At 35.1% G+C, this 16183-nt stretch overlaps 1 pseudogene; it reads right to left on the bottom strand.

Annotated features, from left to right (window-relative positions):
* Positions 1–272: 272 nt before the first annotated feature.
* On the bottom strand, positions 273–2222 carry LOC113359684 (annotated as a pseudogene).
* Between the last annotated feature and the right edge of the window lie 13961 nt (positions 2223–16183).

Raw genomic sequence — 16183 nt, 5'->3', positions numbered from 1 at the left:
GTTTTTGTTTAGAAGTGTAAAATTTGATAGCACAACACACACATCAAAAGCATCATGAGGCAGGCCATTCAAAATAATTTTACTACAAATGCAAGAGGCAAGGCGAGGCACCCATGTAAGTAACTCAGCCACTTGGATTAAAAAAAGGCTCGTAGAATGATAAAACAAAGCACTAAAGCAAGTAACTATTTTTTTTTCATTTTTTTATTGGATCGGTCTACGTACAATATATTTACTCAAAGTTGGATCACAATCAACAGCTTCCTAGCTAGTTATCTATTCAAATTTTTATTTGAGATTTTTCCTTTCCGCTTCTTGGCAGTGGTGGAAGGATTATTAACACTAGCAGTTAACCTAACATTTGTTTGTCCAAATTCTAGAAACTCATTGTATGCTGAACTATTATTCCAAACACACGGTAAATAATTACCATCAGAAGCCCCAAAACCATCATTTTGCAGTCCATCAGATACGTCAACATCTTGATCATCTAATCCATGGTATTGAATGTCGTTCACATCATAAGCTCCAGCCAAATTAGAGGCGGAAGACATGTTTCGCCAAATGCCACCACACGTTCCTTTAGTTGGTCTTTGGTAAGGAAATGATCAAAGTTCGCCTTTAATCCTTCCTCTAATATCCACAAGAAGGCACTTGAACCTAGCTACCTCTTGCTCAAGAGCAACTTGGCCCTGTAACCTTTTGAACAATTGCTGATTTATGACTCTCAATTTGTTAAGTTCTTCCTCTATTGAAGCTTGCCGGGCTTTCTTTCTCTCGCGGTACTTACGAACCGACTCCCTATTACCAGGTGCACGTTTCTTTTTAGATTTAATTTCAACAGAGTCATCTGTTTCCTCAGTAGTGGTTTTCTCTTCGGCAGGAAGGTTTTTAGAACGGTGATGGAAATTACTTTGCGAGTAAGGTGCATCTTGTTCAGTTTGGTTGGAAGTATAGGTTTGAGTGTATGCATGACTATCACCAAGGAAATCATCCAAAAAACTATCCATTGCCAGTAACTGATGGTGCATCTTGTTAGAGAAATCTAACTCTCCATCTTCCATGACTTGAACAAATTCAAAACTGACCAGTGTCAAACTAACGAACTAAAACTTTCAACAACGAACTAGATGAATTCTGGATCTAACCCAAGGATACCGAACCAACGGGATTTTGGCTTCGTCAAGTTGAAAAACCTACAAAATTTTAAAAGTAAGATGAATGTTCGGTGAGTTTCCAAATTTAAAGTTACAGGTAATAAAAGCTAACATAATCTTAATTTTTTTTTCGAAACAGCAAAATTCGTTCCAAGAGTGCTGAGAAAGCACAATATAAACATGAAGTACAAAAGTCACAATAGTCAAGCGATGGGAATTACACGTTGTCTTTAAATTTTTCCCATCTACACATAGAGTGATCAAAAGTAAACATCCTCAGCTCTTTATACATAGAGGCCCAGGTGTATAGAGTTGCTTTAATGTTAATGAGCAATTTCTCATAAGTGATTGATTCACTCCTAAACACCCTGTTGTTCCTTCCGGTCCAAAGAACAGACCAAATCGCGAATGGTAGGCAATACTTGATGAAGATCGACGGTTTCAAGCTAAATTTAAGCTAACAGAATCTTAATTGAAAACGCAAGTAGCAAAAATATTGATGAACGCGACAAAAGCAAACACCTATAGTCATCTCCAGTTTTCTGCTGTTAGAACGAAAGGAATATGTATATGTCGACATTTGCATTTCATTCACATGTGACCACGAAGATTTTTAAAAGAAAGAAAGAACAAGCAATCATTCTGACAACTAAAAACAGGTGTCGTTATTCAAAACCATTTCAATGTTAATACCATCTATTATAGTTGGGTTGGAAACTTCACTATGGTTGGGTTTGAAACTTCATAAGTACATAAATTCAGCTAATTCATGTTTCATTTTTCACATATATATTTCTACGTAACATATCATGAGTTTTGTTACAAGGATCTATTCTATATTCGTATGACTAAGTTATATGCCTAGGAAACCTGTCAGATGAGAACATATATACTGCACAAAAGAGTACTACTCTTGAAAATGCAAAACATGACGGGAAAACATTGAACAGATATTATCATATATCATGAAATCAAAAAATTGAAAATGTTGCAGTGATATTGAAGTTTGAGTATTACCTCTCAAAAACCAAGGCAGAAGATGAAGACTTGAAAACGCTCAGAAATAATAGGAGTAGTTGGTTGATCGTTTCGATCTGCTATCTATAAATTTATGAGTGATTTTATAGTTCTGCACAATGTCTAATTACCTTCACAAAAAGAAAAAAATGTCTAATTCATTTCTATATTAACGTGGACCTTATGCAACCAAAAAAAAGGACTGGAACCTCCTATTCCACGTGCCGCTCGCATGTTCAAAATAGGTCTACCATCAAGTACACAAGGTATATTATCAAGTACAGTAGATCTATCATCATAGTACAATAATCCCATGTCAGAGCTAGATGTCACTACACCTAGTCAATGAACCCTGTCCTGTCACACTTTCACATCCATATCCACGCGCTAATCACTTCCTTAATTGTGGTGTTATGATCATTTACATCATCGCACACACAATATTGATTTTTTTCTTGTACCGAAGCGCCTATGAACAGAATAATTAAGGAAAGAAACAATCATAAGGTAGATATGGTCATGATTTGACTTATAAGTTTGAGTAATTTATTTCAACCGAACCGATCATACGTGATGATAACTCACTGCTTTCAAGATTTACTAGCAAAACTGATGGATCATAGGTCGCTGGGGTGTTTTATGTTGATGGACCTTTTTTTCACAGAATTGGTTAAAAAGATCAAAATCAACAATTTCTGGGTGAAAAGGACATTTAGATTTTGATACTGTTTAAATGGACAAAAATTTAAAAATACCCAGGATGTAAACAGTTTCATCCTACCCATTTTCAAATATTTTTTCTTATTTTTAATTTACATCAGGATGCATCCAGTTTCATCCTTCCTATTTTTTAAGTTTAAGTCACGATGAATCCAGTTTCATCCTTGCTATTTTTTTGGTGTCCATTTCACCCATACAAATTTTTACTCGTCCATTTGAACCATGTTTTAAATATATTTGGACAAATGACCCATTTTTATTTTTTTTTTCGTGGAAAATGGTTAACGTACCTACGTGGTTCCTGCTGCTCGTAGACATCCTGGGCCTAGTTAGCAAATTCGTGAATTATATCTGCATAATTTGTGATCCGTCTGTATCATTCGAATCTTATATCTGCATCATTCGTGAATCTGTTTGTATCACTCGAATCCTATATCTGCATAATTCGTGAATCCGTCCGTATCATTCGAGTCTGTACACATCGACCGTATTTTCGGAGTCCCGACTTAGATTTGCGAATTTTCAGCCTAAACGAACTATGTGCGCATTTATGAATTACCGAACTATACCGTCTGCCACATCATCACTGAATTACCATTTTTGTAGAAAATTTGATATCAAAGACTTAATGAAAAGAACACATACTAAACTCAAACAAACTTCTCTTAATTGATGTAATTCGTCTCATGGCTCAACAACCTATTTATATGACTAACAAACTTGACTCTCAAGTAAAAAGACTTTCCTAACATAATCAAACTCTAACAAAGAAACTTCTAGACAATTCTCACGTAAACAAAATCTTAAAACAGTAATACTTGCAACCCAAGTAAACTTTTAAATACCGTACCACCGTATCAACAATACTTGTTGATCCATTCACATCTGTCAACTATACCAGTTGATCCAACCTCATTTTGTCAACTCTCATAATTGATCCATACTACTTGTATCAACAATTCTCGTTGATCCCTTATGTCTTCTTCATAGTATCTTGGTTTATTCTTCAACATCCTCCCTTAAACCAAGATACTCTTTGCTAATCATTCCTAGCTTTCCACGTTATTAAATGAAAGTGTTAGACTTCAAAGACTTGGTGAAAATATCAGCCACTTGTTCTTCACTTTCAACATACTCCACAACTATCTCCTTGTTACTAACAAGCTCTCTGATGTAATGATACTTAATATCAATGTATTTACTTCTCCCATGAAGCACAGGATTCTTAGTTAATGAAATTGTCGACTTATTATCACAAACTATTGTTGTTGGTGTTGTTTGTTCTTGAAACAATGACTTCAGCATCATTCTTAACCATACAGCCTGTGTAGCACAGTTTCTAGCAACTATATACTCAGCTTCTATTGTAGATAATGCAAAAACTTGTTGCTTCTTAGATGACCAAGAGAAAAAACCAGTTCCCAGCTGAAAACCATAACCTGATGTACTTTTTCTTCCTTCTGTATCTCCAGCCCAATCACTATCAGTAAAACCAACCAACTTTGGATCTTCTGAAATAGTATTGAAGATTCCCATGCTTGTTGTTCCTTTTACATACTTCATAATACGTTTTCCAGCTTGTAAATGTGATTGTCTAGGAGATTCCGTGAACCTGCTAACCAACCCAACTGCATACATGATATCAGGTCTTGTAGCAGTCAAATATCTCAAACATCCAACAAGACCTTTAAATTCTGTTGAATTCACAAGCTCTCCTGATCCATCTTTTGTTAACTTCAGTCTCTCTTCTACTGGTGTTAAAATTGGATTACAATTATCCCTCTTGAAACGCTTCAAAGTTCCTTCATCATACCTTTGTTGATTAATAAAAATTCCTCTTTCAGTTTGTTGTACTTCAATACCAAGAAAATATGACATCAAACCAAGATCTGTCATTTCAAATTCCTTCACCATATCTTCCATGAATTCATTAATCATCTCAGAACTATTTCCAGTAAATATGAGATCATCCACATACAAACATACTATAATATGATTGCCAAGAGTATCAGCTTTCAAATATAGAGTATACTCATGTGGACATCTTGTAAATCCTTTCTCAAGAAAATAAGAATCTATTCTTGTATACCAAACTCTTGGTGCTTGTGTCAAACCATACAAAGCTTTGTTTAGCTTGTATACTTCATTCTCCTTCCCCTCCATAATGTAGCCAGCTGGTTTCTCTACATAGACTTCTTCTTCCAATACTCCATTCAAGAATGCTGACTTCACATCCATCTGAAATATCCTCCAATGCTTTTGTGCAGCCAAAGCAATGATCATCCTTACCGTATCAAGTCTTGAAACTGGTGCAAATACTTCTGAATAATCAACTCCTTGTCTTTGTCTATAACCCTTAGCTACTAACCTTGCTTTCGGTCTTTCTATTTCACCATTTGACTTGTATTTTGTTTTGTAAACGCACTTAACACCAATAGGTTTTTTACCTGGTGGAAGTGTTGTTAGTTCCCAAGTATTATTCTTCTCAATTGACTCCAATTCTTCATTCATGGATTGAATCCAACCTTGTTTTTTAGAAGTTTCTTCATAAGCTACAGGATCACAATCTCCAAATAATACAAAATTCATTACTTCATCATTAGTATCTTCATCATCTCTTGATACAACAAATCATTCAACCTAGCAGGTATGATATATTTTCTTCTTGGTCTTGTATTTTCTTGTTGTGTTATTGCTTCAGTTCTTGCTTCTTCATGTTGTTCTTCTACATTTTCTTGAGCTTGCACTTCTTCCTCAACTACAATTGGAACTGTTCTGACAGCAGCAGGTGGATCAACATCCCTTGTTGATCCATTGTTATGAGGATCAACATTGATTGTTGATCCATTATTCCAATTACATTGTGAATCTTCATCAAATATCACTTCTCTACTTATAATTATCTTTCTATTTTCTGGGTTATATAGCTTGTATCCTTTAGTCACTGAATTGTAACCAACAAGAATACATTTTTCACTCTTATCATCCAGCTTCTTTCTCAATTCTTTTGGCACATGTGCATGTGCAATGCACCCAAAAATTCTCAGATGTCTAACACTTGGTCTTACTCCTCTCCATGCTTCTTCTGGTGTCTTGTTATTTAAATTATTTGTAGGACATATGTTAAGTAGATACACTGTTGTATCAACTGCATAACCCCAGAAATTCTTTGGTAAATCTTTTGTTCTTCTTATAGTTTTTGCCATATCCATTATGGTTCTGTTCTTTCTTTCAGCTACACCATTCTGTTGAGGTGTATATCTTGTTATTAGCTGATGTAGAATACCATGTTCTTCCATGAAATTATCAACAACATTATATTCTGTCCCTCTATAAGTTCTTAATATCTTGATGTTTTTACCAATTTGTTTCTCAGCATATGCTTTGAAACTTTTAAAAGCATGAAAAGCATCACTCTTTTTCTTAAGTAAATATACCCATGCTTTCCTACTAAAATCATCAATGAAAGTTATGAAATAGTTATTACCTCCATGCGATGTAACTTCTATAGGAGCACACAAGTCACTGTGAATGATCTTCAACTGTTGTTCAGCTCTTCTAGCTTTGTTAACTTGAAATGGATCTCTATGTTGCTTGCCAAAGATACAATTCTCACATCTTGATTCTGGAATTTGAATGAAAGGTAATCCTGACACCATCTCCTTCTTTGCTAAAGTTTGTAAACTATTAAAGTTCACATGTCCCATCCTCTTTTGCCATAACCAAGTATCATTATGCACACTAGTACTGTAACAACTTTCCTTTTGATGCTGAATATTCAAAGGAAATAACATGTTTTTGGTCATCTGTACTTTAGCAATCAATCTTCTTCTTCTATCTCTGATGAAACACAAACCATTATAAATATTCACAGAGTATCCTCTTTCAGATAGTTGGCCCATACTCAGCAAGTTTTGATGTAAACCTGGTACATAAAACACATTTGATATATGCTTTTGAACCATTCTTAAGAACAATTCCAATTCTTCCTTTTCCCATGACTGGAATTGTAGAACTGTTGCCAAACTTTACTGTTGATTTGACAGACTCATCAAGCTTATCAAACAAATCTTTTATTCCACACATATGATTGCTGCAACATGTATCTAAATACCACTTAAGGTTAGGTTGTTCTTCTGTTGTATGACATGCTAGTAACATGGTTTCAGCCTTCTGCTCTTCTGCTTCTTCTTCTTCTTGACTTTCAGCAATATTAGCTTTGAAATTTGATTTATAATTATTTTCAGTAGTGTTTCTAGGTTTTGGACACTCTGGAGCAAAGTGCCCAAAATCTCCACAGTTGTAACACTGAACTTTTGATCTATCAACTGGTTTTCTTCCTTGATAACCTCCAATATTAGATCTTCCTCCATTGTTATATCTTCCTTGAAACCTTCCAGTATTAGGTTTTCCTTGGTTACTTCTTCAGCTAACTTGACTTTGAAGTGCTTCTTCAACTTGTTTTGCAATAACTGTCTTCTCTAACAATCTTTGTTCATAGGCTTGTATTGAACCCAATAACTCATTAAGATTCATATTTGCAACTGTGTTGCATTCCTGTATAGCAGTCACCTTTAATTCAAATTTCTCAGGCAAACTTCTTAATATCTTCTCAACAACTGTTGAATCTTATACAGTATCACCATTAGCCTGCATCTCATTGACAAGATTCAAAGTCTTTGAGAAAAAATATGATATTGTTTCAGTACTTTCCATCTGTAATAATTCATACTTTCTCTTTAGGGTTTGCATTCTAACCTTTTTGACCTTGTCAGACCCTGTGTAATATCTAACCAAACCATCCCATGATTCTTTAATTTGCTTAATATAGATAATCTGTCCATGAGAGATTCATGAATACCCTGATGAAGAATATATGTATCTTTAGAATTATTCTTTCTGTTTTCAGTTAATAGAGTTAGCGCAGCTCCTTCAAGTACTACTCCTTCTGCTGGTTCAGCATAACCATCTTTCACAATATCCCATACCTCCTGGTATGTAAAAATATTCTCCATCTGCAACCTCCTATTTTCAAAGTTTTTACCTTCAAACACTGGTACCTTAATCGAACTTAAACTCGTTATCTTCTTTAACTTCAAACTCTCATACCCACAGCCCTAGAACCTGATACCAGTGCTCTGATACCAGATGTAGAAAATCTGATATCAAAGACTTAATGAAAAGAACACAGAACTAAACTCAAACAAACTTCTTTTAATTGATGTAATTCGACTCATGGTTCAACAGCCTAATTATATGACTAACAAACTTGACTCTCAAGTAAAAAGACTTTCCTAACATAATCAAATTCTAACAAAGAAACTTTTATACAATTCTCACATAAACAAACTCTTAAAACCAATAATACTTGCAACCCAAGTAAACTTCTAAATACCGTACCACCGTATCAACAATACTTGTTGATCCATTCACATCGTGTCAACTGTACCAGTTGATCCAACCTCATTCTGTCAACTCTCATAGTTGATCCATACTACTTGTATCAACAATACTTGTTGATCCCTTCTTTCTTCTTCATAGTATCTTGGTTTATTCTTCAACAATTTTTTATCCTATTTTTTATTTTAAAGATTTTACATATACCAATCTTAGCCATACACCACCAACCTAAAAAAAGCACAAAATTGGTCAATTAACCCAATAACGACAATTCTTGGGTGAAAAAGACATGTAAAATTTGATACTGTTTAAATGGACGAGAAGTCGAGAATGTAAAAATAGTCGGGATGTAAACAGTTTCATCCTACCCATTTTCAAATAATTTTTCTTATTTTTAATTTACATCAGGATACATCCAGTTTCACGCTTGCTATTTTTTAATTTTAAACCAGGATGAATTCAGATTTATTCTTGCTATTTTTTTTTGTGTCCATTTCAGCCATACTAATTTTTACTCGTCCATTAGAACCGTGTTTTAAAAATATTTGGGCAATTGGCCCAATTTCTCAAAAGAAAATGATAGATGTTATTTGCTTATGACATTGCATGTCATTTTATAGTTCCTTTAAATCATACAATCATACTACCTAATGCGAGATTATATTAAAAATGATCTTATTACATGTTATTGTTTTGTGTGCCGAATTTATGTTCCTAAAACGAATTATAAACATACATTTGTCATTCCGAATTATCTCTGAATCATGAACTGTTGACCGAAGAGTGGACCGAATTTACATTCGCTAAAACGAATAATACTCATATGTTTATCGTCTCGAACTCATATGTTTATCGTCCCGAACATTTCCCGTATTCCGAGTTGCTATAACTAGAATCCTGAGATGAAAAAGGAAAAGGAAATTGTTGATTCCTCCAAAATTATTAATTAATTAGTTTCTAAAGCAAGATAAAATTACCTTTGTTTGAAGAAAAATGACACTTTCACTTTATAATTTCTTAGTCGTGCTACTTGAACAACCAACTAACAGCTGCTTGAACGCTAATGTTGGTATGGCAATGATTTGGCGGAAATAGGAAGTAACACGTCACAGTAATAAATGATAATGAAAATAAAAAATAATAAAACCAGTCACCCGTTGGATTTACAGAAAAGAATGAGGAATAACGGAAAGTACAAACTGTTCTTCTTCACAGCAAAATCAGGATTTGAAACCCTAGATTAATTTTATTATTAAGGATCATAATAAACAAACAATCGGGTTTAAAAATTGGAAAAAAAATAAAGTATGGGATATTTAATTTTACTCAAATTGACCATCCCACTTTTTTCCATCTCTATTTCTATTAATCAGATCAAATGTTATAAGCAATTAATAATTCTAGTCAGTCATTCTAATTTATTTTAATTAGAGGCTTAATTAAATAGTTTCTTCGTACTGATTTTGATTTTTATAGATGATACTATCTCCACTAAGATGAATAAGTAATTGTGTTGGCAATTAATGGAGGGCAACCATTAACAATGATGAAATTTGAAATTCCTATCATAACAAATTGAAAGATTAAAGAAGACTTGCTTTTTCATGATGTTAGACTTAATTATCACATCATTGAAGAATTTTCATTCACTGTTCAATAACCTAAATTAGATTTGTTCGAATACAAACAGTATGTACTGTAGGAGCAGAATCTCGCAGCAATAATGCCTCAGCGAAATTATTAACAACACAACACAACAGTGTCACAGAACAATTTCAGAAATGACATAATAAACGACGTTTGCTAAATCATGAGAAAAATGTGATGGTCCTGCGAAAATTAGGGAGTTTGCGAGATTAACATTTGTAAGGTTGCGAGAATGTCGCAAACCATATCCGAAAATAAAGGACAGATTAGCTGTCATCCACTATGTATTTCCCTATAAATAGTCATTCAGTTGTAAAGAAAAAGAGAGAGATCTTTTTTGAGTGAGAAGCAAGTAAATAAGAGAAAAAAAATCTTGAGTAGTGATTATTCTTAATTCCTTTATCTTTTCTTGTAAGATTGCTCAAAGATTCATCAATAAAATTAAGATTGTTAATCCAAAAATGAGTTGAATGTTAATGAAATCTTATGAGGGGTGTAGTGTAGGATTTCCTGCAACTACATAATGGCGCTAGAAATAGGGAGTTGAAGATTGAAGATTGTTCTAGAAAAAGTTGAAGATTAATATTGTGATTTATTAGAATTGAAAGTAATTGGTGAAAAAACTTACGTAATCTCTTACAATTTGTTAGTATTGAAAGAATGGCTAGAAGGAGAAATGTATCGGAACAACCGACAACTGCTAGAAGAAGAAGTAAAAGACTTGCTGGAAGGGGGAGAAGTGAAATGGGAGATTCTACCAGAAGGAGAAATGGTGGAGAAAAATCAAATTCAACAACCAGTTCAACAAACACCGGTACAAAATAGGACTATGGATTATGATAGAGTGAGCATACACACTTGGCGATCAAATTCAGCAGAAGAAATAGAAGAAGAGCAGCAAACTAGGAACCATAGACAGGTATAGAGAAATCAAGAAACAAATGAAAGAATAATTCATGGAGATGAGGAAATTGGAGCGTTAGAAACGCTGAGACGAAGAATACATGAAGAAAGAAGAATTGAGGCGGAAGAAAGTGCAAATCTAACAAGGCAAAGTCACGAATTGAGGATGGAAAATATGAGACTACATAGTAGAAGATCGAAGTATTACAAGATCATATTCAAGATCGACTAAAAGAGAAATGAGGAGAAATTCACCCACAGTTAATGCTGAAAATAATATTCGAGAAGAAATACCAAATCCTAATGAAGAACATCGCGAAGATATAGAAAGGACTGATGATTGTTACGTTCCACAAAATGAAACTTTTGATGATAGGAAAAATGATTGAAATCAAGAGAATGAACAACGTCAGGGACGAAATAATCAAGATGGCGAAGAGAATCGAGAGGAAGGAAGGAGAATTTTACATGAGAGAGAAGCTCAAAGAAATCAACAAACGATTGAAGAATAAATTGAAAGACATTATGTTGAACAAGAACGTTTAATTTGCGAACGTGAAAGATTGAGAGAGGAAATAGAAGAACAAGAGCTTCAGAAGACAATTCGCCAGAACAATCACGACAATCGAGAAAGAAGGCGTACACAAAACCGGAGTAACGGTAATCTCAATGAAGAGTATGATAGAGTACAAAGGATGGATGAAGGACAGCGAATGGAATTGATAAGAAATGAACAAAATCATGGAGGGGAAAATGAAAGGTATCATCATATGTGAATTCAAGATAGAAATGAGGAAGAGAATCGCAGGAGAATAAGAGATGAGGATGATGAAGAAGAAATGCAAAATTTCGCGAGAGAAGAAAGACATGAACGCAGAAGAAGGGAGGCGAAATTCAAAATACCAATGGATCAAAATTCAGGCGTAAATGAAAAAATATTAAACAAATTGGAAGAAATGAGAGGAATGTTAAATAATAGAGGAGAAGTAGGCAGAAGACAATTAGATGAAGCTATAGAAGAAGCTGCGAAAACTCCATTTACAAGAGAAGTACAACTAGGAGGAATACCTCCGAAATGAAATTTGCCCGCATTAACCAACATCTTTGATGGAACAACTTGTGCAATTCAACACATTAAAGCCTATGTGAGATGCATGTTACAGTGGGAAAATCATGATGCCGTATTGTGCAAGTATTTTGCATCCAGTCTAACAGGAGAGGCGTTAAAATGGTTCGAAGGTCTACCAAAAAATACAATAACATCTTTCAATCATTTGGAGACCACATTCTTGGGGGCATATATAAGTAATAATGCTTGCGACCTGGTATTGAAGATGTGTTTGGATTAAAACAAAGGATTGGCGAAAGTATGAAGCATCTGACCAAAAGGTGGAGGACTATGTGTAGTGAGATGGCTGGCCGTGTGGATCAGAGATATCTTATCTTGTCATTTATCAATGCTATGTTCGCAACCAATCTATTATATGTCCAAATTTTCAGAGTCAAGAACACCATCACAATGACCGAACTGCGAGAACTTCAAGAAGAGTACATTTCTCTAGAGGAAAGACAAAATGAAATGGAATCATACCCAGTTGTGAACAGCAATTCACAAGCAGCGAATGCAAGCTTATTACCTAAACTAATAAACACAGTGGAGAGCACTTCGCAAGTACAACAAGAAAAGGTTACGGGCAACAACCAACAGAAACTGGTGGCTACGGGAAGCCGAGATCAAGAGGAGTATGAAAGAGAAAGAAATTTCTACAATCGTGGTGGAAATAATAAGATTCAAAGACTTTATCATCCGCAAGAAACTTATGGAGGTCAAAGATAAAATTATAGTAGAGGACAGGGAGGTCACAAGGTAGTATGGGAAGAAATCAAGATGCCACCTCTGAATGCAAGTGTGGAGAAAATATGGGAAGCTATAATTTTGATGGAGAATATACCAACACCATGGAACATGGGAACGAAACCACCTCAAAGCCGCAGAAGTCATGAGTTCTGTTCTTATCATCATTTTCACAGACATACTACAAATGATTGCAAAAATATAAAGAGAATTATTCTGAGAAAGATAGATCAAGGAAAACTAAACCACTTTCTGGTAGGGAACCCACAATATCAACCATTACTACCACCACCAACAGAGCATCACAGAGTAAACACGGTAAAAGAGAAGGAAACATTCTTCGTAGAAGTTAGAGAAAAAGCAAAAAATCTATTCTGTCACTCTATCGTACATTCATACAAGACAGTTGAATATTTTCATGATAATGTTTTGAGTAGAGTGTTCGCAAGAGACAGTGATGGAAGAGAAATTATGAATATTGCGAAAATCTCGCCGCTAGAGGAATGGCAAAAACAGACTATTTCTTTTACCGCAGAAGAAGTCCCTGAAGGTGGAGAAGTACATGACAATCCATTAGTGGTAAAATTAGAAATTAGTCCAAAACCGAAAGAAGATGAAGATGATGAAGCTGAAGACTCATGGGCAATTAATAGGATTCTAATCGATACTGGAAGCTCTGTGAACATATTATTCTATCATACTTATAAAACTATGTGAGGAGGAGATGATGAACTTATACCATCTACATATAAGATATATGGTTTTAATGGTACTGCCAATAAGCCTAAAGGGGAGGTTACTATGCGAATTCCATTGAAAGGAATATCTTCTGAAATCCTGTTATGTGTTGTTGACGTAGAGTCACCCTACAATGCATTAATTGGTCGACCTTGGCTACATGGGATTCTAGGTGTAGCTTCAACTTTCCACCAATGCATCAAAGTCCCTCACCCCAGTGGTATAGGAATCATAAAAGGAGATTGGCTTAAAGGAAAGAAATGTTACGAAACTGAGGTAGAATCCTGCGAAGGAAGAGCAAACAAGAAGGAAAGTTGGCGACGCAAAATCAAAGAGACACAAAGAAGTGAGAGATTGATGGTGTATGCAATCGAACGAAAAGAAGAAGAAATGTTGCGACACTAATGCTAGATCAGAATAAGAAATGGTGAACACACCACCACCAAGGAACCAGTAGCAGAAAATAACAAAGAAGCAGAGAATGGCAAAGGTAATAAAATAAGAAGTGTATGAATGATTGATTTTTTGCGACACTCTCGCAACAAATAAAATTCTCAAAAGTACATTTTACTGAATGATAAAAAAGAGATTGAGAAGTGCAAATACGATATGGTGATGTCGAGAATCTCGCAGAGATAATGAATTCTACAAAAGACAATCAGAGAACAGTGACAAAAGAGATGGGGCGAACCTTTATGGCGTACACCCTAGTTCGCGAATACAATTTCGCAAGAGGCAAATGTAAGACCTAAAGTACGTCATATAAGGAGGTACCTGTTGCATGGCTTAGGGAAAGGCTACACCGCTCCCGGAACCTGAGTCATGGAGATTTGGGGTCAATAAAACCCATCCGGGAGAGGCACCTTGGATTCTCAACTTAAGAATATGACTTAAGTTGGGTGACTAAGGTAATAAGGACTCTCCCAAGGAGTGCAGAATCTGACCAAGGAGCTGAGGTACACAGTTGAGTCAAGAGTGCCAAGGGCGTCCGGAGCGTACCTTGCCATTCTTGACAAGTCTTGGCTTATACTTCGCTCGGCCCGAAGAAAACCCCACTTAGGGTGCAGTCTCATAACCATAAGCCTTATAGGTAAAGGGGATAAAAGGCTGCGAAAACAACTGGTTGTTATTAAGACCAGATGGGAGGAGCCAACCTTGTATGGTAGAGGTACGCCTCCTTGAAGGGCCAACCAGGGGGAAGATAAGGGCGGCACCCTCCATTAGGGAGCTGATAAGTGTCTTCAGACGCAAATGTCATGAGGCTTTTTATTCGCAAGGATATTAAGGCTTGTCATATTTGTGCGACAATCCTGAAGAGGCAATAATACAAAAGAAAAAGATAAGAAGAGATCAATGGGTTTTCGCATGAAAGTGCGAAGACGTCCTGCGATTTCGTCGCAAGACGGCAATGTAATGGGGCTTTATTTTCGCAAGAATATTTAGGCTTGTCATATTGTCGCAACACTCCTGAAGAGGCAATAATACAAAAGAAAAAGTTAAGGCAAGATTAATGGGTTTTTGCATGAAAATGCAAGGACGTCATGCGATTTTGTCGCAATAACAAGAGGTGGCATAAAAAGAGCTTTAACTAGGAAGGAAAAATAAGACCACACAGAAATGAGATTTTGAAAAGAATCAAAATTCAATTCACATATGATTGCGAAATTATACATAAACAACTGCGAAGTTGAGGCACAAAATAAGAAAAATCTGCAAAATCTCTCATTTGGATACAAATAACAGAGGCAAGTATGGGAATGAATGAAATTAGAAAATTTTATTTGTCTCCACATGATAGATTTACGCAAAATTCAAAAATTAATGATTATGTTGATTAACCATATTGCAAGGAAGAATTTTTTTAATGAATGCAGGTCGAAATGAAAGAAACTCATATATTAAGGAATATGGGGAACCAAAAGAATCCCCAAATATACAAAAAGAAGGAATAAATGTACAAGTATTACAGAAGATCAAAGAAATAAAGACTACTTCTTAGTTGATCCTTCATCATCTTCATCAGACTTGTTCCCTTCTTCGTCTGCATCAGAACTTTTATCTCCATCAGAACCTTCATCACCATCAGATTCTTCATCATCAGCTTCGCTATCAGAGATGGTCAGACTAGGAATGTTCTTTGGGATCTCCTCCAAAAGAGAAGGATAATCAGAGTGAGGAATACTATGGTCATCACAAACCATTTGAATAGTTTGATTGCGAAAATGCAGAGCATCGTTCTTAAAGTTCGCAACAGTGATCTTGATTTGATTCTTTAATCTAGAATACTAGTCGTTGCGAGAAGAAAGATTCTTTGCGAGTTCCTATTTTTCAGCCTCAAGTTCCTGAATTCTTTCGCGATATCTATTTTCAGAATCTGCGAGCAAAAGGAAATCAATTAATAACTTGATGAAAATTCATAAGAAACAAAAGATTAATGAAGAAGAACAGTTAATAACCTTCCGAGATCTATGGTCAATCTCTAAGAGTCGAAATTTGGATCTCAGTTCATTCAGAAAAAGAGATGAAATTTTATCATTTGAGAAACTATTTAAAGATTTATTAAGATGCTGAAGAATGGTAACATTATCCAAGGCATTAGGAAATGAATGAAGAATGGTAGCTTCATCAGAAATACCATAGATGTCTGCAAAAAGGATCAATCAAATAAGATAACATAACAGGATGAATGAATGAAGGGAAAAGAGAAAAGTTACATACCATAGAGTTGATTATTAGCTTGCTTAAG

This window comes from Papaver somniferum, chromosome 1 (assembly GCF_003573695.1).
Source record: "Papaver somniferum cultivar HN1 chromosome 1, ASM357369v1, whole genome shotgun sequence".
In the NCBI taxonomy this organism is placed as follows: Eukaryota; Viridiplantae; Streptophyta; class Magnoliopsida; order Ranunculales; family Papaveraceae; genus Papaver; species Papaver somniferum.
Note: the sequence above shows the minus strand (reverse complement) of the source record. Positions and strands in the feature narration are given on the sequence as shown.